Source organism: Eulemur rufifrons, chromosome 19 (assembly GCF_041146395.1).
Source record: "Eulemur rufifrons isolate Redbay chromosome 19, OSU_ERuf_1, whole genome shotgun sequence".
Taxonomy (NCBI): domain Eukaryota; kingdom Metazoa; phylum Chordata; class Mammalia; order Primates; family Lemuridae; genus Eulemur; species Eulemur rufifrons.
In genome coordinates this window covers 61,002,130-61,029,417 of record NC_091001.1, presented here as the reverse complement: position 1 = coordinate 61,029,417, position 27,288 = coordinate 61,002,130, and the positions used below count along the sequence as shown (strand labels likewise).

The 27,288-nt window shown below is 42.9% G+C and overlaps 1 protein-coding gene across 1 annotated transcript in view; it reads left to right on the top strand.

The window, feature by feature from the left end:
• Window positions 1–15,281: 15,281 nt before the first annotated feature.
• Window positions 15,282–27,288, top strand: part of ANXA4 (annexin A4) — a 54,063-nt gene continuing 42,056 nt past the window's right edge. The window contains exon 1 of the mRNA XM_069493930.1: window positions 15,282–15,439. The gene's annotated coding sequence lies outside the window, so the exon portion shown is untranslated. The remainder of the gene's footprint in view (window positions 15,440–27,288) is intronic.

Sequence of the window (27,288 nt, the reverse complement as noted above, 5' to 3'; positions counted from 1 at the left end):
CCCTGCACCACTTCAAATCCTCTCTCTCCCCCAGTGCCCTGGTGCCCACTTTCATGCAGGCTCGTCCAACTGCTCGCATTCAAAGGCTCGCGGGTGCATCCGTGGAACTTCAAGAAGTTCAGGGGAGCTGAAGCAAAGTGCATGTGGTGGCAAGAAGTGGAGGTGGTGACGGGAAGAGATGAGGCTGGAGGGCTCGGCCAGAGCGCGAAGTCCTTCTGAGCGTGCAAAGTTATTGATTCCGATGACAAGGAGCGGCCATGGAGGGTTTTGAGCAGGGGAGTGACTTGATCAGATTTATGTTTTCAAAAGATTCCTCTTGCTGCAGTGTGGAAAGTGGACCAGAGGAGGGCAAGGCTGGAGGCAGCAATCCAGTTGGTAATTACAGGGTCTCAGTCTGGCTGCGCGGGAATATCACCAAGGGAGCCTTAAAGAAATACCCGGAGGAGGGGCCCAGACGTCACTTGTTTTTCTTCCTGCTCCCCGGTGACGCTCACGTGCAGCCAGGGGCGGGAACACCGCATTGGAGGATGTTTGGTATGGCGGAGACAGACAGACCCAGGAAGCCAGGAGAAATGGGCCTGGGAGAGAGTTGAGGTCCTGTCCTCTGTGAGTAGCATCCAGCCCGTTCTGTTCTCCTGAGTCACACCATGTTGACCCCACTGATTTTTAAATTTGAATTTGTTGTCGGTAGTAAAAACACATAGACATGACACAAAATATCCAGAATTTTGCTTCTCTAAGAAAGTTGGGAGGCCTGGCAGCACCTGGCCTGCACGCCCCCATGGCAACAAACCAAGTCCTGCGGTCCTGCTGCCCGCCACTCTCTGTCAGTTCCCACCATCGCAGCCAAGGGCCAGTTGCTGTTTTCCATCTCACACCCAGCTGGCTTGCTCATTAAAGTTCTTGCCTAGTCCCTGTTGGGATTGGAGTTTAGAACTCAAGAGCCAGATGCTACAGGGTGGGTAGACCTGTTAAGGGGTTTGTTTTTTACGCAGGGAGCACTGCAAAGCCATTGGAAGGGTTCACACAGAGCAATAACATGATCCAATCTGTGATGTTAAAAGATCACTCTGGATTGTTGAAATGCCAGGGCCAGGAACTATTTTACTAGGCGATGGGGATAAATCAAGACACCCCCACCCCCAGCCTCCTCTGGCTCTTTTATAGAAAAACCTTAATTATACCCCTGGAATCGATTTTCAATAAGAATGATATTTTCACCAGTGATTTGTCAGAAATAACAGGAGAAATAGCAAGTTAGCATAAAAATAGAATTGAACTAGAAGGTGAAAGATTTGGATTTGACTCCTAAGTGACGTTGACTCTGGTTGCTTTACCTTGGCTATCCTCTATAAAATGGAAATAATAATACCAGACTCTCCTAAGTACCTCACAGGCTCATTGTAAAGATCAAATAAAAAATCTATGCTCTTCGGAATGTGGGGCTTAAGTGAAAAAAATATATGTGATCAATGCTTTATAAACTGCAAAGTGATTCATAGATGTAAAATATTGTAATTGGCCGGGTGCAGTGGCTCACGCTTGTAATCCTAGCACTTTGGGGAGGCTGAGACAGGAGGATTGCTCGAGGCCAGGAGTTTGAGACCACCCTGAGCAAAAGCAAGACCTCATCTCTATAAAAATAGAAAAAATTAGCTGGGTGTGGTGGTGTGCATCTGGAGTCCTGGCTACTCAGGAGGCTGAGGCAGGAACATTGCTTGAGCTGAGGAGTTTGAGGTTGCAGTGAGCTATGAAGATGCCACTGCACTCTAGCTAGGGCAACACAGCAACACCCTGCCTCAAAAAAAAATTTATTGGCCGGGCATGGTGGCTCATGCCTATAATCCTAGCACTCTGGGAGGCCGAGGTGGGTGGATCGTTAGAGCTCAGGAGTTCGAGACCAGCCTGAGCAAGAGCGAGACCCCGTCTCTACTAAAAAAAATAGAAAGAAATTATATGGACATCTAAAAAAATATATATAGAAAAATTAGCTGGGCGTGGTGGCACATACCTGTAGTCCCAGCTACTCGGGAGGCTGAGGCAGGAGGATTGCTTGAGCCCAGGAGTTTGAGGTTGCTGTGAGCTAGGCTGACGCCATGGCACTCTAGCCCAGGCAACAAAGTGAGACTCTGTCTCAAAAAAAAAAAATTTATTATAATTAGTCATTTATTTACCAAACTCATGCCCATTCCTACTATGCATTTGGCCTGTGCTAAGCCTAGAGATATAAAAATGAGTGAGACAAGTCCTAAGGATTTATGGTCTACTGGAAGTAGCTGTGATATAAAGAAGTAATTACAAAATTAAAAACAGAGATTCAAACACATGCTTGTATGCCAATGTCCATGGCAGCATTATTCACAATAGCCAAGAAGTGGAAATAACCTAAATATCTGTCAACTGATAAAAGGATAATCAAAATGTGGTATGTACATGCAATGGAAAATTATTCAGTCATAAAAAGGAACGAAATTCTGACACATGCTACGATACGGACGAACTTTAAAAACATTATGCTACATAAAATAAGATAGACACAAAGGGCAAGTGTTATATGAGTCTACTTGTATGAAATATCTAGAATAGGCAAATTCGGGTGTGGTGGCTCACACCTGTAGTCCCAGCTATCCAGGAGGGTGAGGCAAGAGAAATGCTTGAGCCCAGGAGGTTTAATTTTTTATTTATTTTTAATTTTTTGTTCAGGTGGGGTCTCACTACGTTGCCCAGTCTGGTCTTGGACTCCTGGCCTCAAATGATCCTCCCACCTCAACCTCCCAAAGTTTTGGGATTACAGGTATGAGCACCACACCTGGCAAGTCCAGGAGTTTGAAGCCAGTCTGGGCAACACAGTGACACCTCATCTCTTGAAAAAAATAAATCACAAAGACACAAAGTAGATTAGAGGTTACCATTACCAGGGTCTGGGAGGAGGTAGGAATGGGGATTTGCTGCTTAATGAGTACAAAGTCTCTGTTTGGGGTGATGAAAAATCTTGGAAATAGTGGTGATAGTCACACAACATTGCAAATTTAATTAATGCAACTGAATCTGTACACTTAAAAATGATTAAAGTAGCAAATTTTATGTTATATATTTAATTGCAATAAAATAGTAAAAAAGTGTTAGAATTTAAAGACACAAGAAACAGAACAGTAGATTAAACCTAAAGAAAGTATAATAAAGAAAATAATAAAGATAAAAGCAAATATTAATGAAATAGAAAACAATAGAGAAATTCAACCAACCAAAAGTTGATTCAGGGGGAGGTGAAAGCTAATAAAATAAATAAATATAGAAATTATAATAACATGTGCTAAATGCTAAAAAGAAGCACTCATAAAGTATTATGAAGAAACGCCTAACTGTAAAGGGAGGTAGGGGGCTTCACAAAAGATAAGGTTTTGAACCATGAGCTTGGGAGAGGAGAGTAGGTGTTTTTCTAGGAGGGCAGAGTGGGGGGTTGGGGAGCAGGGAGGGTTCCTGCCAGGCAGAGGGACTCTTTTTCTAGTCACCATTGTTCCCTTTTCCTAGCCCAGTGTCCCAAACCAGGGTGTTTAAGAAATGTTTGCTAAATGAATAAACATCTTCCCCGTCTTAGTTCTACAATGTGTCTGTTTGTCCATGGATTTTAAAGTATAAAATTTACTACGCCCTTTACCTACGACTTTGGATTTGTCCAATTCCACACTGTCGTCTTTCGTGACAAAGTTGTATGATGCTCCTTTCCTAAACACACTACATTAGAAGCTCCCACCCTTTCTCCATTTCAAATGATAGAGGCCGTCCACACCTAGGCCTGAATAGAAACCTAAAATTGATAGTGTCTGTTGAAAAGACAACGGAGATTCACGTGTAACAGTGGCTACCAAGTACCTGAAGGACAAGTGAGGGTGGGGTGTACTCATCTGTGCCCTGTGTTCTAGGAACTGGTGTTTGCTGTGGGCAGGTACAGTTGCTGAATTCGGGCTCGCGGTTGCGCGGTTTGTCCACTGCACCAACAATCCCTGGCAGAGGTTGGGGAGGACAGCTGAAACACAGCCTGTGTTCCGCTTGCCACGCCGTGCACCCTGGGCTTCGTCCAGCCACAGGAAAGAAGGCTTGTTCTGATTGGCACACACGCATCATGCAGTACGGGCTCACTGCAGCCTTGTCCATCACCGTTACTTCCCTGGCTGGGGGACAGTCAGTGTCTGACCCTCCAAAAGCACTCCTGCCATTCTCTTCAGTTTCAAAGCATCTTTTCAGAGGATCCTTTGACGCCCTTTGATGGGTAAATTCTGTAAACTCTGAGTTCTGTAAAGAGGCAAAGATGAGCTCATTCCGCTACGCCGCTCTCGCCCGCTGGTTGCCTCTTCTGCCACTAGATGGCAGCCTCGCCCTGGTACTGGAAACGCGTCCCCGAGGCCGGAGCTGGGGAAACAGGCAGCCGCGCCGCCCGGGCCGCCCAGGAGGAGAGTTTAGTTGATCCCAGCTTCTTCTTTTTTTTTTTTTTTTTTGAGACAGAGTCTCACTCTGTTGCCCGGGCTAGAGTGAGTGCCGTGGCGTCAGCCTAGCTCACAGCAACCTCAAACTCCTGGGCTTAAGTGATCCTCCTGCCTCAGCCTCCCAAGTAGCTGGGACTACAGGCATGCGCCACCATGCCCGGCTAATTTTTTTGTGTATATATAATTTTAGTTGTCCATATAATTTCTTTCTATTTTTAGTAGAGACGGGGGTCTCACTCTTGCTCAGGCTGGTCTCGAACTCCTGACCTCGAGCGATCCACCCGCCTCGGCCTCCCAGAGTGCTAGGATTACAGGCGTGAGCCACCGCGCCCGGCGGATCCCAGCTTCTTAATGATGCGATTTGGAAATAACCCGTCATGAAATTTTATTAAATGGAATAGCAGTTTCTCGGCACTCGTCAGGCTCATTTAGAGCCACTCTCCCTGTTCCTCTTTAATCTGGAGATGTTTAAACCACGGAGACAAAGACAGGTCAAGCCACAGGGCACTGGGCTCCCTGACATCCATCCGAGAAACGCTAGGAGGCCTGATGGATAACATGAAGGAGGGAGGGGGTCAGTTTAATAAATCCAGGCAACCAATAGCTAGCTATTAATCATTTTAGCATCTTCTTTTTATTTGGGGCATAATTTACATATACTTAATGGCACAGATTTTAAGTGCATGGTTCAGTGACTTTTAGTAAGTGTATACGCCAGTCTAACCACCACCCCAGTTAGGACATAGAATATTTGTCCTAGGACATGCTGTCCACCTTCAAAGTCACCTCCCATGACCTAAAGAACAGCAAACAGTGGGGGAAGCAGCAGGGGGTGGGTGGCCTTCAGGATAATGTACTACCTTAAGAGGCTAAATACAACTCAATTACTCACAGCCTTGTTCTTTGTAGTCATAGTTTCCTGGTAAAATCAAGCAACCATTTATTTTTAAGAAAGAAACAGCATTTTAAGAACCAGCTCATTTTACCTAGTATTTTAGTAATTTGATTTTCTTCCACATATGTAAATGCACAAAATTCTCCAAAATATGTTTAGTCGTAGCTTCATGATTTGGTTCTTGTGATGTTCTTTTACTATGCAGTTGTTAGGCTGCAGCTGAGAAAAGTATCTCTTTGCAGACAGATTTGGAGATGGAATATTTGGAGGATATTCCAGGGTAATAAAGCTAGAGACCTCACCCTTCGTTCCCTGGAGATTTTCTTTCATTCTGGGACAATAAAACCTGGGAGGATCAGCAGGTTTATTAGCAGCCCCTGAAAGGATGGCATTGCTAATAAACTATCTAATAGAGAAAAATAAACTATCTAACAGGAAGGAAAAAAGGGAAAAAAACTCACAGCACCCAATTGTCCCTTTAAAGGGAAAGATCATAGCACAGCTGTCCTTTTGTTTGATTAACCACATGTGGCTCAACTTGTTGTCTTTAAGATTAACCACCTGAGTCTTAAATGGTTTTATTTGAAAGTCTGTTTCACAGCCTTGAAGAGCCCTGAGCAGACAGCAGGATGTGAGCTTCCCCCACCCCCAACCCCACCCCCAGTTCTTGCCAGACCAGATTCCTAGGAGACTGATAAGCCAGCCTCACAAAGAAGAGGAAAAAAAAAAAAAAAAAGGAAAAAGGAAAAACAGATGCAGTGTTTCACAGCTGCCTTCTGCCATCAGCTTGCAGCAATATTTTTTTTTCCCCTTTACTCCCAATAAAAACTCCAAACCCCTTATCCTCCCTGTTGGTACTTCTTTCTTTCTTTCTTGTGCCAAGCCCTTTCCTCTCTCTCTCTCTAGGGGAAAGTAAAATAAACTTTTTACTTCTTTTTATCTTAATCTTTGTGTCAAAAATTCTTTCTCAGCCAGCACCTTGAGTTCCACCCTAATATGACCCAGATACACTGCGTGCTCAGTATCCTCCTGGGCCTGCCTCGGCATGGCCCCCACCGGACTCGGAGGTGAAGGGGAACCTATGCAAACATGGAGCTTATGCTGCCTGCTGTGCCGTAATAAATCGCCTAAATCTACTTGGCCTTGCTGTCTCCTTGCTGGTGGAATCTTAGAAAAGTGGCAAACTGACCTAGCAGCCACAGTCATCTCTGCTGCTTAGGGATTGTTTGACAGTGACCCATGAGCAAGGTGTACCACCAGTGCAGGGAGGGGAGGGGGCACCACTGATGTTATGTTTGTTTTCTGTATTCTGCAGTGATGGTAGGGAAGTGCCCTTAGGTAAGGCAAAATTGTGTCCCCATCAAAGGTTCCCTAAACCTGCCTTTTGGGTAGATGGGTTTCAGGTGTTGGCCCTGAAACATTCAGAGAAGCCAGCAGCCACCATGTCACTATTTATATACAAATTTATGACTTAGTCATAGTCACCAATAGGCCACCCTGTGTCTACCAGAGTGCAGAAGGCAACAACATAGTGCTTGGTTTGATCCCACTTAATATTTGAGACTTAATTCCTGGAAGCTGGGTCCTAGTTCTATTCTTGGGGTCCTGAGTCCCCTACATCTGCAGTCCCCAACCTCCCAGCTTCAGCCTAATACCAGCCTGTGGCCTGTTAGGAAATGGGCCACCTGTTACTATTTGAGCTCCACACACCCCTCCTCCTACCCACAACACCCACCTCACCCCACCCCGGTCTGTGGGAAAACTGTCTTCCATGAAACTGGTCCCTGATGCCAAAAAGGTTGGGACCACTGCCCTGCATGACTGACTCTTTGTTAATTACGTTCACCACGACTGGCTCCTTTCCCCTCTTGTGTAAGGCTCAGACCTCTGGTGGACTTTTTCCAATAATTTGCCAGACCTACCCAGACTTGCCTGAACCTAGCAGTGGCCACAAACCTCAGCTCAACCTGAAAGCCTCCCTACAAAAACACATATTAAAAAGATGAGTTATCATAACTCCCATCCTGAAGTATTTGCAGCTGTTTTTGTGACAGTTAACTGTAGTTACTTCGGAGCTATTCACATCCACCCAGAGCATTTGTGAAAATGAATGAGACCATGTTGATCCCTATGATCAGAGTTTATGTTCATAATCATGGTTGGATGTGATGAGGCTTACATGTGAGCTGCAGCACCGAATCGGGAAAGGCACAAGCCAGAAGAGCAGATGTTTTAAAAACACCAACAACTGAAGGAAAAATGTCTTCCTTGTCAGCTCCCAGGCTTCTGAGTGGGATGAGGGGTGGGACTGGGCACTTCCCTGGAGGCAGTGATCTGCAGATGCATTTATTTGACTACCAAACTATGCTGAACTTTATGTTGATAGAATGCAAATGATTAACGTCCCTGTGGTCAAATAAGGTTTCTCTTTTTGTTGAGCTGTAGCAGTTCATGGGGACCAAAACAGGTTTGGGGGAAGGAAAGAACAGATGTTGCTCTCTTGGGGCAGGAAAAAACAAAAATAGCAAATGCTGATGCTATTTCTTAGATCTATTTCCAGTAGACTATTAGGGGAATGGGCATTAGGGGGTGTTGCTCACTATGTCTGTTAGGCAAACAGGAAGTTTTCAGAATGTCTAATATCTAGAATTGATTTAAATTAGACAATACCTTTTCCCAAACAGCAGTGAAGCTCATTGAATAAGAATTATTGCAGTACCAATAGAGGACCCTAATTAAGAGGTTGTGCTAATGCAAGACGTATCACTCATCGGTTGTCACCTTGTGCCTTACACTGCTTAGGATCCCAGGCCAGAAGTGAAGCAAGCTGTGGAGTGCCACCTCCTTCTTGGAGACCATGATCTGTGACTTTCTTAAGGTCACCAGCTAATAAATGGTAAAGTTGAGATTCAAACTCCTATTTTTATTTTAGAATTTAATGAGGTTCTCTTTGCAAACATTTTGTCAGTTTTTGTAAATGCTCAGTAGATGATTGAAAAGAAGGTGTTTTCTCTGTAGAATAGGGAGGCTAGTCCAGCTCATAACTATTAATTCTAACTTATACATAATATTATTCAGATCGGCCCTGTATTTTTTGGTCTGTTTTATCTGTGAAAGACATAGCAGAAGCTGCTTAAAATTTACTTCTACTTCATATGGTAAACTTAAAAAAATAGTTTCTTCTACCTCTTAGGTGTTATGTTTTCTATGTTCCAGAATTTTTTTATAGTTCTATATATTTTTTTATGCTTACTCATTCTTGAAAGTTGAAACTTTTATCCATGCTTTGCTCCAAACAGGATGAGCTAATTCTTTTTGGCTCCCTGCCTGTCTATTTGGATGCTGTTAGAATCTTCCCCTCGCGTCTCAGACTGCAGGGTTGGTTACCTTCCAGCAGCCTGAAAGGATTGTGGAGGGAGCCATCTGGCAAGGAAAGTCACCCCTGCTGGGTTTCTCCTCGGTGCCTTGCAAGGCCACTGTCCCAAGGGGCTGAAGGTTAACTGGCCTCTAGCTTCAGCTCCTCCCTGGCCAGCATCCAGATTGGATGTGGCCTGGCTGTCCTCCTGAGATTGCCATCTCCAGTATCGGAGAGGAGACTCACCACTCAGGGTAAAAATGCCCCTCCTACATGCCTTTGGCCATTTCAATCTCCCAGGAAGGGAGATTCAGAAGTCTAGCCTAAAACCCACTTTTATCTAGAAGTGTTTTGCTTGTCTATTGCTACCAAAAAAAAATCCCAAAATTTAGAGTGTGAAACAATAACAATCATTTATTATTGTTATCTCTCATTCTGGTGATTGACTGGGCTTAGCTAGGTGGATCCCACTCAGAGTGTCTCATCTGGCTGCCATGAGACAGGGATGATGCTGAAGTTGTCTTGGAGGCTTCCTCATTCACGTGTCTGGCGCCAGGACTGGGGAAATTCAAATTATTGAGGGCTGAAACAGCCAGGGCTCCTGCACTTTTCTCTTTATTTATATGTGGTCCATTCTCTTGGTCTCTGCAGCATGGTGGTTTCAGGGCAGCTGTACTTACATGCTCTAAAGGCTTATGTTCTGAGCCAGAGGACTAGATGGAAGCTGTGTCACCTTTTAAGACCCAGTTTTGAAAGTCACGTAATATTACTTTTGTTGTGCAGTCACAGAAACCCATCCAAGAAGCCTACTGAGGTTCAAGGGGAGATGACATAGAGGCCATCTCTATGGTTTTTTGGAAGAGCATGGGGGACTGAACATATTGTTACAGCCAATTTTGAAAAATGAAATCTGCTACAGGAAGTTTAATGCAATTTTGTTGAATTAACAAACGATTTGTGTACCATCAATAGTAATACTTATTGACACCTACTCTACGCAAGTATCTAACTCATAGAGCTGTTGTAAGGATTAACTGATTAATACTGTTTATGTAAAGCACTTAGGATAGTGACTGGCTCATAGTAAGTGCTTCTATAAATGTTAGCTATCCCCTACAGTTAACCAAAATTAGAAATCTCTATCTATCGTAACTACCCTTCTCCACCACTCGATTTTCAGTTGTTCATCCTGCTATTCACTTTGTTTTTTAAAACTTTCTTGATTTATGTCCTTGTTTTGGTAGACACATTATCTCAAAACTTCTTTTTTTAGTTTCAGAATATTACAGGGGTACAAACGTTTTGGTTACATGAATTACTTTTGTACAGTTCGAGTCAAAGTTGTAAGTGTGCCCAGCATCCAGATGGTGTGCATTGTACCCTTTAGGTGTGAGTTTACCCATCCCCTGAAAGCTTCTTGAGAAAAGGTACCTGAGAGATAAATATTTTGAAATTGTGCATGTCTGAAAAAATCTTTATTTACACCCCCCTCCACTTGACTGCTTATTTGGATAGATATGAAAATCTATGTTGGAAATAATTTTTCCTCAGAATTTTAAAGGCATTATTTCACTGCCTTCCAGTTTCATGTATTGCTACTGAGAAATCTGATGCCATTCTTTTTTTCTTTTTCTTTTTAAGAGATGGGGTCTTGCTATGTTGTCCAGGCTGGAGTGCAATGGCTGTTCACTGGGTGATGAGCATGAGAGTTTTGACCTGCTTGGTTTCTGACCTGGGCCAGTTCACCCTTTCTTGGGCAACCTGGTGGTCCCCCACTCCTGGAAGGTCACCATATTGACACCAAACTTAGTGTGGACACCCAATCAGCATAGTGCACTACAGCCCAGAACTCTGGGCTCCAGCGATCCTCCTGCCCCAGCCTCCCAAGTAGTGGGGATGCAGGAGTGCACCACCACACTGGCTCCAATGCCATTCTGATTCTTGCTCCTTTATATAAAATCTCATTTTCCCCCTCTGGGTGTTTGTAGGATCTTCTGTATGACTCTAGTCTTCTGAAATTTTATCATGATGTGCCTCAGTGTGGTTGTTTTTTTCCATTATGCTGGGCTCAGTGAGCACTTTCAATGTGGAAACTCATGCCCTTTACTTCTAAAAGAATTGAATTATTTAATTGATTTCTTTGCCTCTGCTTCCCAGATGTCTAGGGCTGGCTTTCCAAATTTCTCATCCTTTCTTATGACCTCTTTCCCTTCTCTGTCTTTTGCCAGTACATTCTAGGCTATTTCCTAGCTTTATCTTCTTACCACTCTACTATGTTTTTTGGTTTTGCTATCACATTTTTAATGTAAAAGAGCTCTATTTGGTTCTCTGAGTGTTTCTTTTTTAGTGTATCTATTCTACTTTATTCTATTTTTATTTCTCAAAGGAGATCGATAATAGATTTCTCAACGTTTTCTTTTCTCCATATAGTCTGTTTTTTCCAAATTTCTTTTTTCCTGTTAGTATATTTTGGGTTCTTATCTTACACATCAGATCCTTCCCTTAAATTCTGATGACTTTGGCTGGCTGTTCTTATTTAAGGGTTCCAGATTTAGCAAAACAAAACAGGATGCCTAGTTAAATTTAAATTTTAGATAAACAATACATAATTTTTAATATGAATATGTCTCATGCAATATGTAGGACATGCTTATCATCCCAAAGTATGTTATATTTCAGTAAAAAATTATTTGTTGTTTATCTGAAATTCAAATTAGTTAACTAAGTGTCCTGTATTTTATCTAGCAACCCTAAGAGTGAGATCTATGTGCCTGCCTGGAAGCCGTGGGTGTGTGTGTATAAGACGGTGGTGCTTGACGAGGGTGAGTTTACTAACAGGTTGCTCCAGTTTCATTGAGTAAATGATTACAGTTTCTACAGGTCTTTCCCCTTAGATTCTCAAGAGAAGAGTATTTCAAATTCCCCATCCTACTGAGTATAATCCTGACTGGCAGTGTTCTAGGAGCCAAATGGAGGAAGAACACCAAGCAGCTCAATATCCATCGTATTAAGTTTCATATGGCTCTTCAGTTTCGGGACAGTAGCCCCAGTCTTGTGTTAATCTAGTGGTCTAGATTAAGGAAGACTGTAAATACCTTGTAACCTCCCCACTCCCTCTTCAGGAATGGAGTCTAATCCCCTTCCCTTGAATCTAGGTTGGCCTTGGTGACTTGCATGATCCATAGAATGCAACAGAAATAATGTTCAATAGCTCCCAAGCCTCAATAATAAGAGGTCTTATAACTTCTACCTGGGGCTCTTGGAGTATCCTTTCTGGAAACCCTGAGCCTCCATGAAGAAAATCCAATCACCTCGAGACTAACATGTGAAGAGAGCACGTGTAGGTGCTCCGGTTGACAGCGCCAGCTGAGACTCTTCCAGCTCTACTTGCCGTGGTGCCAAATATACGCGTGAATCCTCCTGTCCGGCCCATCTGCCAGCTGAATACCACCCAGTGACCTTTGTTGATGCCACATGGAACAGAAGAATTGTCCAGTCAAGCCATGTTCAAATTCAGACCCACAAAATCATGAGATATAATAAAATGGTCGTTGTGTTGGGTCACCAAGCTTTGGGGTAGTTTTTTAGGTGGTCTCAGATAACACTTTGGCTACGTGTAGTGCTTTCCCGTCCCAGAGATCCCCTGCTTTACCCCCTTCAGAGAATGTGCCTCCGCCCTTGTGCGAGAGGAGAGTGGCAGCTGCGCAATGTTGGGGACACTGGCTGCCTCTCATGCAGACTTACAACAAATCCTCCTGTTTTTAGCTTACCTGTGTCTCCACTTTCGGAAGCACCTAGCGCAGTGCACTCCTTCGTATCCTGAGAAACTCTGCAATATCATGTTGCTTCTTGGCTTTTCCTGCTCCTGGCTTAGGAGTCAGCTTTCTCAGGTCTGCTAAGTCAATTGCCACCTGTCCGTGTGCTTTCTAGGTCCCCAAACTTCTGTTATTTTTTCCTCTCTTGTTCCTTGTCCTTGTGAGATTTTTGAAAAACCTACTCTTACTTTAGTCAGATTTCAAGAGGGAGCTGAGGTAAGTGCATGTGTTTAATATAAAGGCTTCTTTGAGTCTTTAATTTCGACAATTATATTAATTTTTAAAATACTCCGTCTCAGATCAGGTTCCCTAGAAACAGAGCCTGACATTAGGATTCTAGTTAAGTGCTTTCTTTACTGAGGGTATTCTCAAGAGAAACCTCTAAGTAAGTGAGGGAAATAGGATAGGGGAGAGGGAGACGCTGAACAAAGATGTGGTTTCTGCTGAAGTTTAGCTTCAGCCTGATCCCATGGGAGCTCCGGAATATAAATAGTACCACAAATTTATTCCTGGCCTTTTGTGCCCCCTAAAAATTAGCCCCTGGGCTGGGTGTAGTTGCATATGCCTGTAATCCTTGCACTTTGGGAGGCTGAGGCAGGAAGATTGCTTGAGACCAGGAGTTCCAGACCAGCCTGAGCAACATCATTTCTACAAAAGCAAAATAAAATAATTAGCTAGGTGTGGTGGTGAGCGCCTTTAGTCTCAGTCACTTGGGAGGGTAAGGTAGGAGGATTGCTTGAGCCCAGGAGTTGGAGGTTGCAGTAAGCTATGATGATGCCACTGCACTCTAGCTTGAGAAACAGAGGGAGACCCTGTCTCAACAAACAAATAAACATCAAAACAACAAAAAATCCTCTAGCTGTGGCTCCCCCAACTTGTCTGAGGGCAGTTGGTTCAGAAGGCAGTAGTGAGCTGGGGCTGAGTGCTCCCTCCTAGTGAAGGTTATCTAAGCAGGGTTCTAACAGCACCTGCTATGTTCCTCATCTGTATTTTTTTAATGTGGCCTAAGTATTTTGTGGGTTTTTTTGTTGTTGTTTGATTTCTTGTTTTTTTTTTTTTTTCGTGTGTGTGTGTGTGTGTGTGTGTATTTTAGATAGGGTCTTACTTTGTAGCCCAGGCTGGAGTGCAGTGGAATGATCATAGCTCATTGCAGCCTTGAACTCCTGGGCTCAAGTGATCCTCCTGCCTCAGCCTCCTGAGTAGCTGGGACTATAGGCACATGCCACCACACTTGGCTAATTTTTTGTTTGAAACGGGGGTTTCGCTATGTCACCCAGGCTGGTCTCAAACCCCTGCCTCAAGCAATCCTCCTGCCTCAGTTTCCCAAAGTGCTGGGATTACAGGCGCGAGCCACCATGCCTAGCCCCTAAGTATTATTTTTAAGGGATGCAGTGATCTCTCTAATTTTTCTGAGGAAATGAATTATCCTTATTTCATATTTTTCCTACTATTTAGCCTTTAATTTCCTTTCCTCAAGTTTAGTTCATAAACCGAAGCTCAGAAACTTTTTAAGTTATCATGCAGATAAAAGAGGCAGGTCTAGAATACAAATCTGATCCTAAAACACATGTTCTAAACCATGTTAAACCACCTCTTGTAGCTCTTAATGCATCTTTTTGGTTTTCTTAAAGGCTAGTCAAGTGAAGCAGTGGGAGTGGAGAAGGAACAAAGAAATCTGTACCTGGTTGTGATCAATTAGTTGTAAACACCACTGCACTGGGACCAGCCTCTTAGACACATCTTAATGAAATAATTTAATGTTACCTCTTTGGCTTTGCAGGTGTTAGTAAGCACTTGGAGTTTGGTCTGTTGGGTAACAAGCACTCCCAAAAGCTAGCTATCCTCTGTTAAATAAAATCTGAATTTGCCTGTGGGCTCAACGAATACATTCCGCAAGCATTCACTGAGCACCTACTGCGCGCCAGAATCAGTACTGGACATGGGCGCAAAGACGACCTACTCCTAGTCGGTGGCTTCAAGAAGCGTGTGGCCAGCAGGGGAAGCAGATACAAGCACACAAATCTGTCTTACGAAGGGCGAGGGCTGCGCCAAGCCGAACCTGGGAGCTACTGACAGGTACTAAAGCTTAGTAATTTACCGGTGTAGAGAGAAAGATCCGGGCTGCTCCGAGTCCGACTCCCAAAGGCCTGCTTCCCCCGCCTGCTGGGCGCACAAAGAAGGGGAACTGCATTTCTCAAGCAGTTTCTCCAACATGCCGAGCTGCTGGAAACTTTTTGGAATGTGCGTTTTCATGTGAAAGAGGGAAATGAAATGTGCCATTCAGATTTCACTTTCTACTTTCCCCGGCCACAGGCTCGGCGTGAGCATGCTGCCGAGAGAAAGCGCAGTTTCCCCGGGAGGAAGCCTGGAGTCGCGGCGGGACCCGGGGCTCTCCCCAGAGCTGGGCGCGGCCGGCGCGGGGCGGGAGCGGGCGAGGTCGCCCGCGCTTGGCCTCGGAGGGTGTGGGGGCTCCCGGGCACCCGAGACGCGGAGAATCCAACTGCTCCCACTCTGCGGGGGTCGGAGCGGGGCTGGTCATGCCCGGGGTATTGTGCGATCCGGGCAGGTGGGCGAGGCTGGGGACCCAGCGGGACTGGCCACCGCCTGGGGCGCGGGGACGTGCCAGGTGCAACCCCAGCTGGGGGTGGGGAATCGAGGCTGGCCCCTCCCCGGTCACCTGGCGCGGCGGTCCGGACCCTGGGCCCCAGGTGCGCTTTGCTCCCTGAAGGATTTTCCGGTCCCGTGGGCAACGGGACAACCAGGAACTCAGGCTCAGTCTCCACCCCGAAGTGGGGCGGATCCGCCCAGGATAAGACCCGCTGTCCGGCCCGACCAGAGTGTGACCTCCGCGGCCGCAGAGAACGAGCGCAGCCCCGTCTCGGCACGAGAGGTACGGGGGCTCTTGGCCAGGGGCTCTGGGCTCGGGGAAGCGGGAGCCGCGGCCGGGGAGCGCCTCGCGGGGATATCCGGGCCCGCGCCGCGCCGCGCCCAGGAGAGGGTGCCCGCCGCCGGCCTGCGGGCGGACCCGGGGCTCACTGCGTGGGCAGGAGGGGGGCGAGCGCGGCCCTTACCACGGGCACCCTCCAAAGGACAGCCAGAGCGGGTTATACAGCTCGGGATGCCACTCAGAGACCACAGCAGTTACTTACTGCGTCCATGTGCTGCGCTCGGGAATCAAAAAGAAAGGATTGAGTCAATGTTCCCTGGCGCTAACTCAGTCTAACACTGCTTACAGTTTACTGTAATTCTTTCTTTACTCCATTTAGGAAACTGACTCCTTTCTCCTAGTTTCTTACCACTTTCTCTCCTCCTGTATCTAACGCCCTTAGTACAGAGCTGGGCTGAGGCCCATGCTCTGAGTCAGCCAATGGCAGTCTCACCCTTTTGTCATGGCTTTGACCAGCTGGAGACTTAGGGGCCAAAGAGGATTGCTTTTCAACACTCTGCCAACTGGAAGTGCTCCCCACGTCGATGCAAGTCTTGTGTGAGCTGTGGAGTATTGTGGGTCCTGAGTAACACGTCTCTCATGAAAACCGGGCACCTGCTCTCTCCGGCTGAGAGTGGGAAAGATGGATAGGGTGCCCTCCGCCAAATTATCCAGGACACCCCCCTCCCCCTTCCATTGCAAGTCTCTCTGTTTAGCCAAGCCCTGGCTTTTTAATTGATGACAGAGAGGTGGAATAGCAAGTAGGAGAGGAAAGGGGCACGAGTGAGAAAATGAGTAACTCAGTAACTCGCCACCCAAGAGCTGCTGACTTCCCTGATCCCTATCAGGCCAAGGCCATCCTCATTCAGCTCAGGTCAGATTTCTATTCATTTGGGGATATACATGCAAGTACACCCCTTACCCCACATACATACATGCATGCAGATGCACAAACACACAACTACTAGATCAAGGGCATCTGTGAATTTCCCTCCTCGATGTTCTTGCTTTTGCTTAGGGATAATTTTTCTTTGAAAGCAATTTAGAGAGTAACATGCACAGTCAACCTGGACCACAGTAGCCCTCAGCATTTAAAGGGTGAGCCTCCTGGTCATCCCCAGACTCATGTGTGGTGGCATTTCTTTGTTAACATTCCTGATCTTGCATGTCTGCTTATAGATTAAACCTCTTCTTCTCCAAGGGAGATCAAGGTGAATGGCAGGTACTGGGGCTGGTGGGCAAGGAGCCAGGGACTACCTGAAGCTTCAGAATAAACAAGGGGGTGGGATTTTCCTTGAGTATCAATTTTACCTAAATGTTTGGGGATAAAAACACTGGAGTAGAATCCAAAAATCATTACCTTTTTAATCTAAAACAAGAAACTTGAAAAGTGTTTTGCTTAGGCTTTGGGCTGTGATTTGGCCCAAACCTAGCCTTTGAGGGTTTGTTTTCACTGCAATTGGGGCTACTTATGCAGGCAGTTGGAATGTCCTCCCTGGAGCAACTTTGAATAACACTCATTTTATTTAATCTTCACTTCAACCTGAGATGGGGTTATTAATATTGGTTTACAGATGAGAATCCCAAGGCTCCAAGTCATGGTTCTTAGGAGTTTAGACTGCTTGAGAACTGAGGCTTAAATCCCGCTGCCGGGATGCTAAAGCTTGTTCTTTTATCCCCTCTGCCCTCCTATGACTCCATCAGTGCTTGGTTCATAGTGATTTGGGATTTGGATTTGTGGCTTCTTGGCTTATTAACTAAATCTTGATCAAATGGTTTTCTTTTCTTGTTCAACTTTCTCCTTGTCAAGCAAGCTGACATATGAAGCCTGTGGACTAGGTAAACCTGCTGGGGCAGGGCCCTTTGTCAGACAAAGTCCTTGCAATGGTATCAGGTCATGGGCACCGAGGGGCCTGATCTTGGCTTCAGAGCCTGGACCCACTCTTGAGCCAGGCTGTGTCTTAGTCTGTGAGAGCTCTGCCTCTCTGTGCTGCTGCTATTAACATCTGATGTTCACCAAGTGTTTCCTATGAGCCTGGCCCCATGCCAAACACCTGGCATATTGTTTTATTAAATTTTCACCCATATTGGGTGGATGCTAGTATTATCATTCATGTATAGATGAGGAACCTGAGCCACAAAAGAGTTGAGTAGTTTGCTCAAAGTCACATACTGACAAGTGGTACAGCCGGGATTTGAGCTTGGCATGAGGATTCTATGTCCCATGCTCTACCACTCTTTAATACTATATAATGGGTTAAAAGTGGGGGAATCAGCTGGAAAAGGCAAGGCTGGGAGATTAGGCTGACTGTGGGGCTGGATTCTTTCACAGGGGAAGAGGTAGAGTCTATGTCCAAACCACTTGTCCAAGGTGAACTTGATATTGACCTAGGTCATACTAAGCATCCAGGAGGTCTCAGCAGATAGGTGAAGAGTGGAGAGCAGAGATGGAATGAGAACAACGTGCTGTCATGATTCTGGTGGCCATTCTTGTGGGAGCCAGACTTAGGGCAGCACCTAAAGGCAGGGGGGCCCAGCACCTTGGGGAAGGGTCTTTGGGAGCTGGACAGGAGGTTAACAGCCTCTACGAGAAGGACAAAGGTTTGTTTATTTATTATATATATATATAATGTGACAGGCAATAGAGATTCAAGACTGAAACACACAGACCCTATCCTTAGGGAGATTAGTAAATCAGCAATTCAAAAATCATAGGACGGTATGATAAGTGGTTTGATGCATTCATCATGCACAGACTGCCATGGAATAACAGGAGGTGCACCTAACTCCATCAGGAGTGGTCAGAGAAGGCTTCCTGGAGAGGGAAGCTTTATATTGAGGCAGGGTTGGAGAAGAAGGGTTTGTGCACAGGCATAGAAATGAGAAAGCTGGACATCAGACTGAGGTGGGGGGTGGGGGAGGGGATGGGGGTATGCCTACACAATGAGTGCATTGCGCACCGTTTGGGGAGTGGTAACACTTGAAGGTGCTGACTCGGGAAAGGGGGGGGTGGGGAAAAAAATATCAAACTATTGTTTTTAACTTGCACTGTTCACTTAATAATTTATCATGAATATTTCCCATATTATTTCATATCATTGTACAAGAAATAATGTATACATTATGAGGACATACTGTATCTAACAAGATATACTGTTAGACTCTTTGATTCTGTAAAATTAAATAAAAAAAAAATAAATAAATAAATAAATAAAAAAAGAAATGAGAAAGCAAGACCAAGGCACTCTGGAGGAGTGGCATGTCTATCAGAGCAGCCTGGTCCCAGAGGTGGAGCTGGAGGGCCCTTACAAACTAAGGTTGTTTTGTAGGACTATACAGGATAGCACTGGGGGATGAGTCCTAGAAGGTCCAAGGATCCCATATTAAGGACTGCCCGCCTGGATTGTAAATCTCTATTTCCTTTTGCATCTGTTCCTGTGCCTGGCCCAGTTATGTAATAAATATTTTTGGATAAAATGAAAGTACTGAGTACCAGGAAGGAAATCAAGGTAGAGATTCAGCCTTGGAGAAACATGACTCCTTCTTCCCTGCTTAAATCTGGCCAACTCACCAACGTTCACCTTGGACATGGTCTGCTTTCCCGATGGACTTAGTCTAGGTTAGGGGCCTCTCCTATGTGCTCTCTCTCTGTGATTCCCCCAGCACGGGATGTTCATGCCTTATTATGTCTGATCACATGCCTGCCTCCTCCACTCAGCTTTGAGCTCCACTGAGGGCGGGGGACCATGCAGCTCTCATCTTCTGGCTAGCAGAGTGCTGAGTACATAGTGGGTGCTCACTAAAGGTGTGCAAAATGAATGGACAATTTCCCATGGCCTGCAAATTTTAGTCCAGGTTCTAAACCTGGCCTGCCACAAAATGATCCCTTTTTGAAAATTACTTTTGCAGCCCTTGCTCCCTTCATGGTGCCCTTAAGCTCCAGCTCAACTCCAAACTAAGTACTCTTTTTCATGTAAGTTACCATTTGTAATCATAACTGGCTTCATTTTTATTGTTCTCTGCCTGGAAAACCCTTTCCCTGTTGAAATCCCAATATTGTTCAATGCCTAAGTCAAATGAGATCTCTTTGAATCTCTTTGAAAGTAGGGGGACTTTGTCTCTGCCCACTCTACAACTCTAATAATAGTGCTGCTTTGTCACTAGATGCGTTATATACCCATTCTGTTTCTCTTACTAGGTTACAAGCTCCTTGGGAGCCAGATCACGTCTCTTCCATCTTTGTTTCTCCTGCCATGCCTTTTACATGATAGGGGCAGAATGAATATTTAAGTAAGGACTATGAGTACCTGCACACACAGCAAGTAGCAGCTTTGGAACTGCAGTCCGAAGACCACCTGTGTAAGAATCAGGGCCTGGACTAAGGTGTGACGAGAATACCAGGGGTGCTTATTTAAACTTGATTAAATGAGGTCTCTGAGATTTACTGACTCAAGCCCTAGAGTCCAGGGTCCTGCCCCCCAAATTTGTATTTCTAAATGCATCCTAGGTGATTTTTGTGCATTTTGAATTTGAGACCTTTCCTCCATGCTAGGTGCTTTACAGTCTATATTAATTAGAATCCTTTTGAAGCCATAGCTCTAGATGTCATGTCATGACAATATCCAAGGCCAGAAAAAAGGGAGAACTTGGCTAGCTGACTCTGTCTTTTTAGCCTTGGGGGAAATCTTTCTTTGAAGCTGCAGGTTTGTCTTTATTTCTCATTGGCCAGAAGTGGATCACATGGCCACTCTTAAACTATTCATGGCAGTTGGAAAGGGGTTGCCTTGGAGCGATCATTATTTCCTCCTGGTTTAGCAAACCCAATCCCCCAACAGAAAGAAGGTTCTCTTAAGGAGGAAGGAAGGTTGACATGATTGCTAATTCTCACAGAAATCCTTTGCAATAACTTCTGCTATCCCAATTGTATGCCAAAATAAATCAGCTCTCATAGGTGGGGTTAAATCTGGAGGGCAGGGCAGGGACTGGAATTCGGTTCTTGTTCTGGATTCTCAGCCTATGCCAGCACCCATATGTGGGAAGAGAATTTAATTTGGAGTTTCACGGATATCATAAAATAACAGATAGGGCCTACCAGGAATAATGCATGCTTGCAGTGGATAGTTTTGAGAACTCTACTGTTTAAACAACCTTTGGCAAGCACAACATTTCTTGAGTGATGTTTATGTAGGTATTTTTTTAAAGTGTCATGATGCCCCTCCCATTAACATAATTTACCCCCCTCCCCCTCCCTTATACTTGATGTAAGATTATGAGTGGGAGTCTACACTTATGAAATATCCATAGGGTGGTTTGGGGAACTTTTTAGGCATCAGTAGTTGGAGTCTAGAATTATTGCCATGGAAATGAAGTTCTCAAACTTGAGAATATATCAGAATCACCTGGAGGGCTTCTTGCGTTCTTTCCTTAATTTTTAATTATTTATTTTTTATTTCTTTTTAGAGACTGGGGTCTTGCTATGTTGTCCAGGCTGGCCTTGAACTCCTGGGCTCAAGTAATCCTCCCTCCTCAGCCTCCCAAGTAGCTGGAGGTACAGGCACATGCCATCGTGCTGGGCTAAATTGAACATATGAGTAACTAAGTTATATTAAAATGTAAATATAAATAATTTATATTTACAACAGCTCATCATTTCCTAATTCTTTTACTACCTTTTACTATGTTATCTATGCTCTTGAAGTTATTTATGTCTATTATATCTGTGTGGTGGAAATAGTATATAGTGGTGTGCTACTGCTCATTTATTCCCAACTCTAAGTTCAGTGACATCACATTAGTAACTTGAAATTGGTCACATTAGTAACTTGCAATATTGGTGGAAATATTTACACCAAAGAAGTGGCTACACATCAGGATTTTCTTTCCTTGGAGAGCCAGCTGTTAAGTTTATCGGCACGTCCGTGACCTTCCCATATCTTGTGTGGCAGGGTTGGAGTAAGTTTGAAGGAATAAAGCACCAGTCACTTGGGATCTACAAGCCCATCTTTTTTTAATTGAATTCTAGCCCATCCCAAACAGCCCCGCCTCTGGGTGTTTTTGCGATTCCTAAAAAAAGAGGTTTTGGCTAAGTTTAGTAGGAGGGAAACAAGATGGGTCATGTAGTAAGCAAACTACTATAACCTCATCGGTGTGCTCCCTCAACTGTAAAATGAAAGGGCTGGGAGAAAATTAGTAGAAATAAAATAAAATGATTATTTTAGCAATGGGGAAGAGATACTTTTAAAAAGTTTTATTATGGACATTTTCCAATATATACCCAACTGAGAGAATAGCGAAATGAACCCCCATGTCTTCATCACCCAGCTCTACTATTATCAACATTTCACCAAAAAGAGACTTTCCTAACTGCTGAACTAATAAGAGAGAGGAATACAAAGGAAAAGACAGATTGGTACAATTGAAAATTTCTCTTCCAAATTTTGACTGTATGAAACTAAAAGGAAAATATTATAATAAATTGGAAAAATATTTATAATTAATTTTAGATATATAATATTAAAATTTATAATATATCATAATTTATATAAGTATGTTATTAAAGCATCAAGATCCTAAAAATGAGCAAAAAATGCAAACTGATAATTCACAAAGAATACATGCAGAAAAAAAAGAGAAAGATTCAGTGTTCCTACTATTAATTTAAAAAGACAAATTAGTAATAAGGCTTACTTTTATACCTAAATATCAATTTATAGGTACATCAATATTATATATAATCATTAGTTACTGTGTAAACTAATAATTTATATATTAATAATAAATATATTAATTTATAAATAAATAAATAAAGCCAGAAAGCTAGCTTATGCCTGGCTGGGCTTTGGACATCCTTGTAAATTTGGAGGACAACTGGAAATATTCATAATTAGCAGATATCCCAAGCAATAGGTCAAAAGAAGAAGATATCTACAAAGCTGATCATAAAGATTATAGTTGTGGTAGAAAAAAACTCAACAACCAATAGGAGGGACATTGACTTAATTATAATATATATCAATTTGATGGGAGAGTATAAATTCAGTAAAATGATAAATGTGGTGATTGTGTAGAATATAGAAAATTAAGTAGAAAGAGAACACAAAATTATATACATACTGTGATTACGACTGTGCTAAACGACTGGAACAAACAAAATGAAAGTAGATGGTGAGTTTTCATTGTTTTACAATGTCCTTTATGGTGTTTAAAGTTGACTTAATAATTTACCAAATAAAATGAAAGGGAGAAACAGAGGATTACTAAAGGCATTCCAGTCTCTAAAATTCTATGAATGTGAATCTTTTCTGTTTGTAGGTGTGAAAAGATCCATTCTTTTTAGCATTGCCATGAAAAATTCTACCTCTACTCCCATTCTGCAGGGTTTGGGGAACAAGTTTATCAGATCACACAAGCAACTTAAATAATAACAAAGTATTAATAATAATACTATTATAACAGCTGGAGGGAAGGAGAGGTTAATAGTGACAAATAAAATTAGCACTGACTGTCCAGGACCCATGGTTCACTGTTACTACCATAAGATCCTGAGGTTGCTAAAACAAACCCAAATAAATTTTCTGCCAAGTTTATGTATTGTCTTTAAAATTCAAAAATAAAGGTTAATTTTAAAAAGCTAACTAGTATTTTGCTTTATCTTTTCTGTGATTTCTTGAGGTGCTAGTATTAAATTTTCTATGACCTTGGCAGATAGTCTTTATTTCTTTTAGGAGGATTCCATTTTCATAAAAAAAAAAAAATTTTGTTGAAAACAACCAGTAGTGAAAAGGGTGATATTTAGATATGATTTTGTAAGTCCTTTTTAAATACATGTGTGCTTTAAAAATCTAAAATCTGTTGTTTGCTTGATTAAATAGAGAGAGGGAGGAGGAGAATGGTCATAGAAAATTAATCTTGGCCTTGATGTGCTGAATGTGGAGTACTTAAACCAAAATCTTTGGTCTCAGAAGATTTACCAATATTGTTACACTAGGCATTTTTCATTCCCTGTTTAGAATGCTGTGTTATTCTGCCAAATATTGAGGATGCCCAATAGTTTCCTGAGTGTTTCTTCAAAGTGGATTATTCTCAGGGATAGATTCTTCCTTTAAATATTTTGAGGCTTTGTTCCTTTTCCTTTGTTCTCTAGCATTTTGTTATAGGTCCATATTATGTTTTTCTTTTTCTTTTTTATCAAATAGGGAAATGAAGACACTGAAAAGATAAATAAGTTTTTTGTGTGTGAAATTTAAAGAAATAGTCTGATCATTCATGTAAAGTGTTTGGTATCTGACCTGATAAGTGCTCAGTCAACATTAGCTATAATAATTAGTACTAAATGACATGAGAGATGTCTAGAGTAGTGCTATGCAATAGAAATATAAAGTGAGCCACATATACAAATTTGAATGATCTAGTTGTTACATTTAAAAAAGTAAAAAGAGACAGGAAAAATTAACTTTAATAATATAGATTATTTTACCCAATATATTCAAAGCATTATCAGTTCAGCATATAATCAAAATAAAAATTATTAATGAGATATTTTACAGGCTTCTTTTTATACTAAATCTTAACATCTGATGTGTATTTTACACTGACAGCACATCTGAATTTGAATGCTAAATTTTCACCAGAAATACTTGACTTGTATTTAGAGTTCATAAAATGTGCAGTTTTTCATGTAAATTCACATGCTCAAATTTTAAACGTACTTAAAAATTTTCCAATAACTAAATCAAGTATCCAAAAATAATTTTCCTTTAATATTTGCATCCACATTAAAAACACCGGTTCATCTTTTTTAGAAGGATTTGACTTTGAAGTGAAAGGCCTACCTACTGCATCTGTCCAAGTTAAGCAAATTCACTCTCGCGTCAGTTCTGTCTTTTACTTTGCTGTGCCACTCTCGATGGTTCTGCCACTCCACTCAGTTCTACACTTGGTAACAGGCCTTCATTTTAAATGTTAACATGTGTCCATACTTTTTTTAAACTAGAGAATGAATTAATTATGTTATAATTAAAAAAATAAATTTAATTACAATGACAATTAACATAGGGATCACTGTACCTTATGCTCTCTGTAAAACATATTCAGAAAAAAGCATTCAAATATTGCATCAGTCCCTAGAAAAATACCATTCGAAATGAATAAATCTGTGGGGACCAACTAGATGAGTGATTGTATGTAATGCTAGAAGAGTTGCCACATGCCTGACGTGTGCCCTACACATGCTATGGTTAAAGTGAAAGGTAGCACTAAGAAAGCAATAAAGTTGTGTATAATGGGAAAATATTTTATGCTGCATCAATTGTAAAATTTAACTTTAATTAAAATGAAACCAAATTTAAAAATCTAGTTTCTCAGTCACTCTAGCCACACTTCAGTTGCTCGGTAACGTGGCTTGTGGCCACTGTGTTGGCGTCTAGAGACTGTACACCAGAGACAGGGGGAACAGACCACCCTTACTCCCACCCTGTGCAGCTTTTTATGTTAGCGTGAGCTTTACAGCAGGACAGGGGTTGTCTGTACGGTGCCTGGTCTAATTCCCAGTTTCTAGCTGGTGTTCTCTTTGTTCTTGCTTTTTCTACCCCTGATACCTGGTTCTCTGAGAAAAAATAAATTAAAAATTTTAAAATATTTATATATATAAAATACCTCCCAGCATGCATTTCTGCCAGGATTCTCACTGATCATGTCTCTCTGAATCCACTCTGGCAGCATGGTTTCCGCCTCAACACCGCTTGGCCTGTTTGGGGGTGAGTAGGGCCAGCAGTTGGCCTGCCTCACAGCTCCTCACACCTCAGGGTGGGGTTTTCTGGGTGGATCCCCACATCAGACAGAGCTGGTAGAGAAATATAACCCATTTCCCTACTCTCTCTCTCTGTCTCTGTCTCTCTCTCTCTCTCACACACACACACACACACCCTCCATCCAGCTCCATCTGCCTTAAGTTAGTTTTAGTTCCTCTCAGCTTCTGCCTAGTCTTCTCAGTTTTGTCATGAGTTTCTCCCTTTTCTTCCCCATGGCTTCAGGAGCTTTGGAATGAGGAATTGGGAGCAGCTGCATCAGAAACAGCAAGTTCCCTGTGTGAATCAGAAATCCACTGTGGAAGAATTTTAACAGTTCTGTTTCTGTGTCCTTCTGCTAGAGTCAGCTTGAATTCTGGAAAGATTTGAGAACAGAACCCTGCCGTAGCCCCGTGAGGGAGTGGCTGAACCAGTGGGAGAAGGGGTTGCCCACAAAGCTGAAACTTGATTATTTGCAGGGCAAAAAACGAAACTTTGAAGAGAGTAGTATTTATTCTCTGCTCACTTCCAGTTCTCTGGGGTTGAGCCAGTGTAAATCTGTGGAGGAAAACTGGGCTGGCTGCTTTTTCTGTTCCTTCAGAGGGAGTCTTCTTCCTTCATGGGCAAATATACCTGGAGATGTACCTTTGGAGCCAGAGAGAAAGGGCTGGGCTGTATAGTGCCTGTATTCCTACCTACAAGCAACTCTCTGGCTTTATCACTAACTCCCTGCAAATCCCTTCCCCCCTATACTTTTTAAATTTTTTTAAATTGTAATTAACAAATTAGAGTTGTATATATTTATGGGGTACAAAGTGATGTTTTGATTTATGAATACAATGTGGAAGAATTAAATCAGCATATTAACATATCCGTCACCTCAAATACTTATCATTTTTTGTGATGAGAACCTTTGAAATTTACTTTTATTGATTTTAAAATACCCAGTACATTATTTATTATATTTGACATTCTGTGCAATATATTGTAAAGAAGCAAACTTATTCCTTCTGCGTAATTGAGCCTTTGTACCCTGTGACCATCATCTCTCCATTCTGCCCACCCCCCAGGCTCTGTAACCACCATTATCCTCTCTGCTCCTTTGAGTGGGATTGTTTCAGATTCCACATGCAAGTGGGAACATGCAGTGTTTCTTTTTCTGTGCTTGGTTTATTTCACCTAACATAATGTTCTCCAAGTCCATCCATGAAGTCACAAATGACAAAATTTTCTTTTTTAAAGCTGAATAGTATTCCACTGTGTATAAATATTATTTCTTTATCCATTCATCCATTGATGGACACTTAGGTTGATTCCATAACTTGGCTATTTTGTATAGTGCTGCAGTGAACATGAGCATGCAGACATCTCTTCAACATACTGATTTCAAATCTTTTGGCTAAATACCAGAAGTGGGATTGCTAGATCATATGGTATTTCTATTTTTAGTTTTTTGAGGAAACACCTAATGTTTTTGATAATGGCTGTGCTAATTTACATTCCCACCAGCAATGTGTAAGGGTTCCCTTTTCTCCATATCTCCTGTACTTCAGTCTCTCGTTCGGATCCAGTCTGTTCTCTTCCCTTCCTGCATCACAAGGATTCTGTAAAGAAAGATGGACTGGATTTTAATTTCTCTGGAAAAGATTATAAGAGAAAGACCGTATGTTAGATTCAGGGGTCTTAGTTTTCCTGATGAGGTGCTCTTCTTGTTTTATCCTTGAGACTTATGATTGCGAAGACAAAAAGAGAAATCAAGAGTACTGGTCAGGCCGGGCGTAGTGGTTCATGCCTGTAATATTAGTACTGTGGGAGGCTGAGGCAGGAGGATGGCTTGAGCCCGTGAGTTTGAGGTTGCAGTGAGCTAGGATGACACTACTGCACTCTAGCTGGGGTGACAGAGTGAGACTCTCTCTCAACAACAACAATAGCAACAAAGAAGAGCACTGGTCAACCTTGGAATTTGGTCTCAAGATACAGTGGTCTACACTCTGGGAGGCCGAGGTGGGCGGATCGTTTGAGCACAGG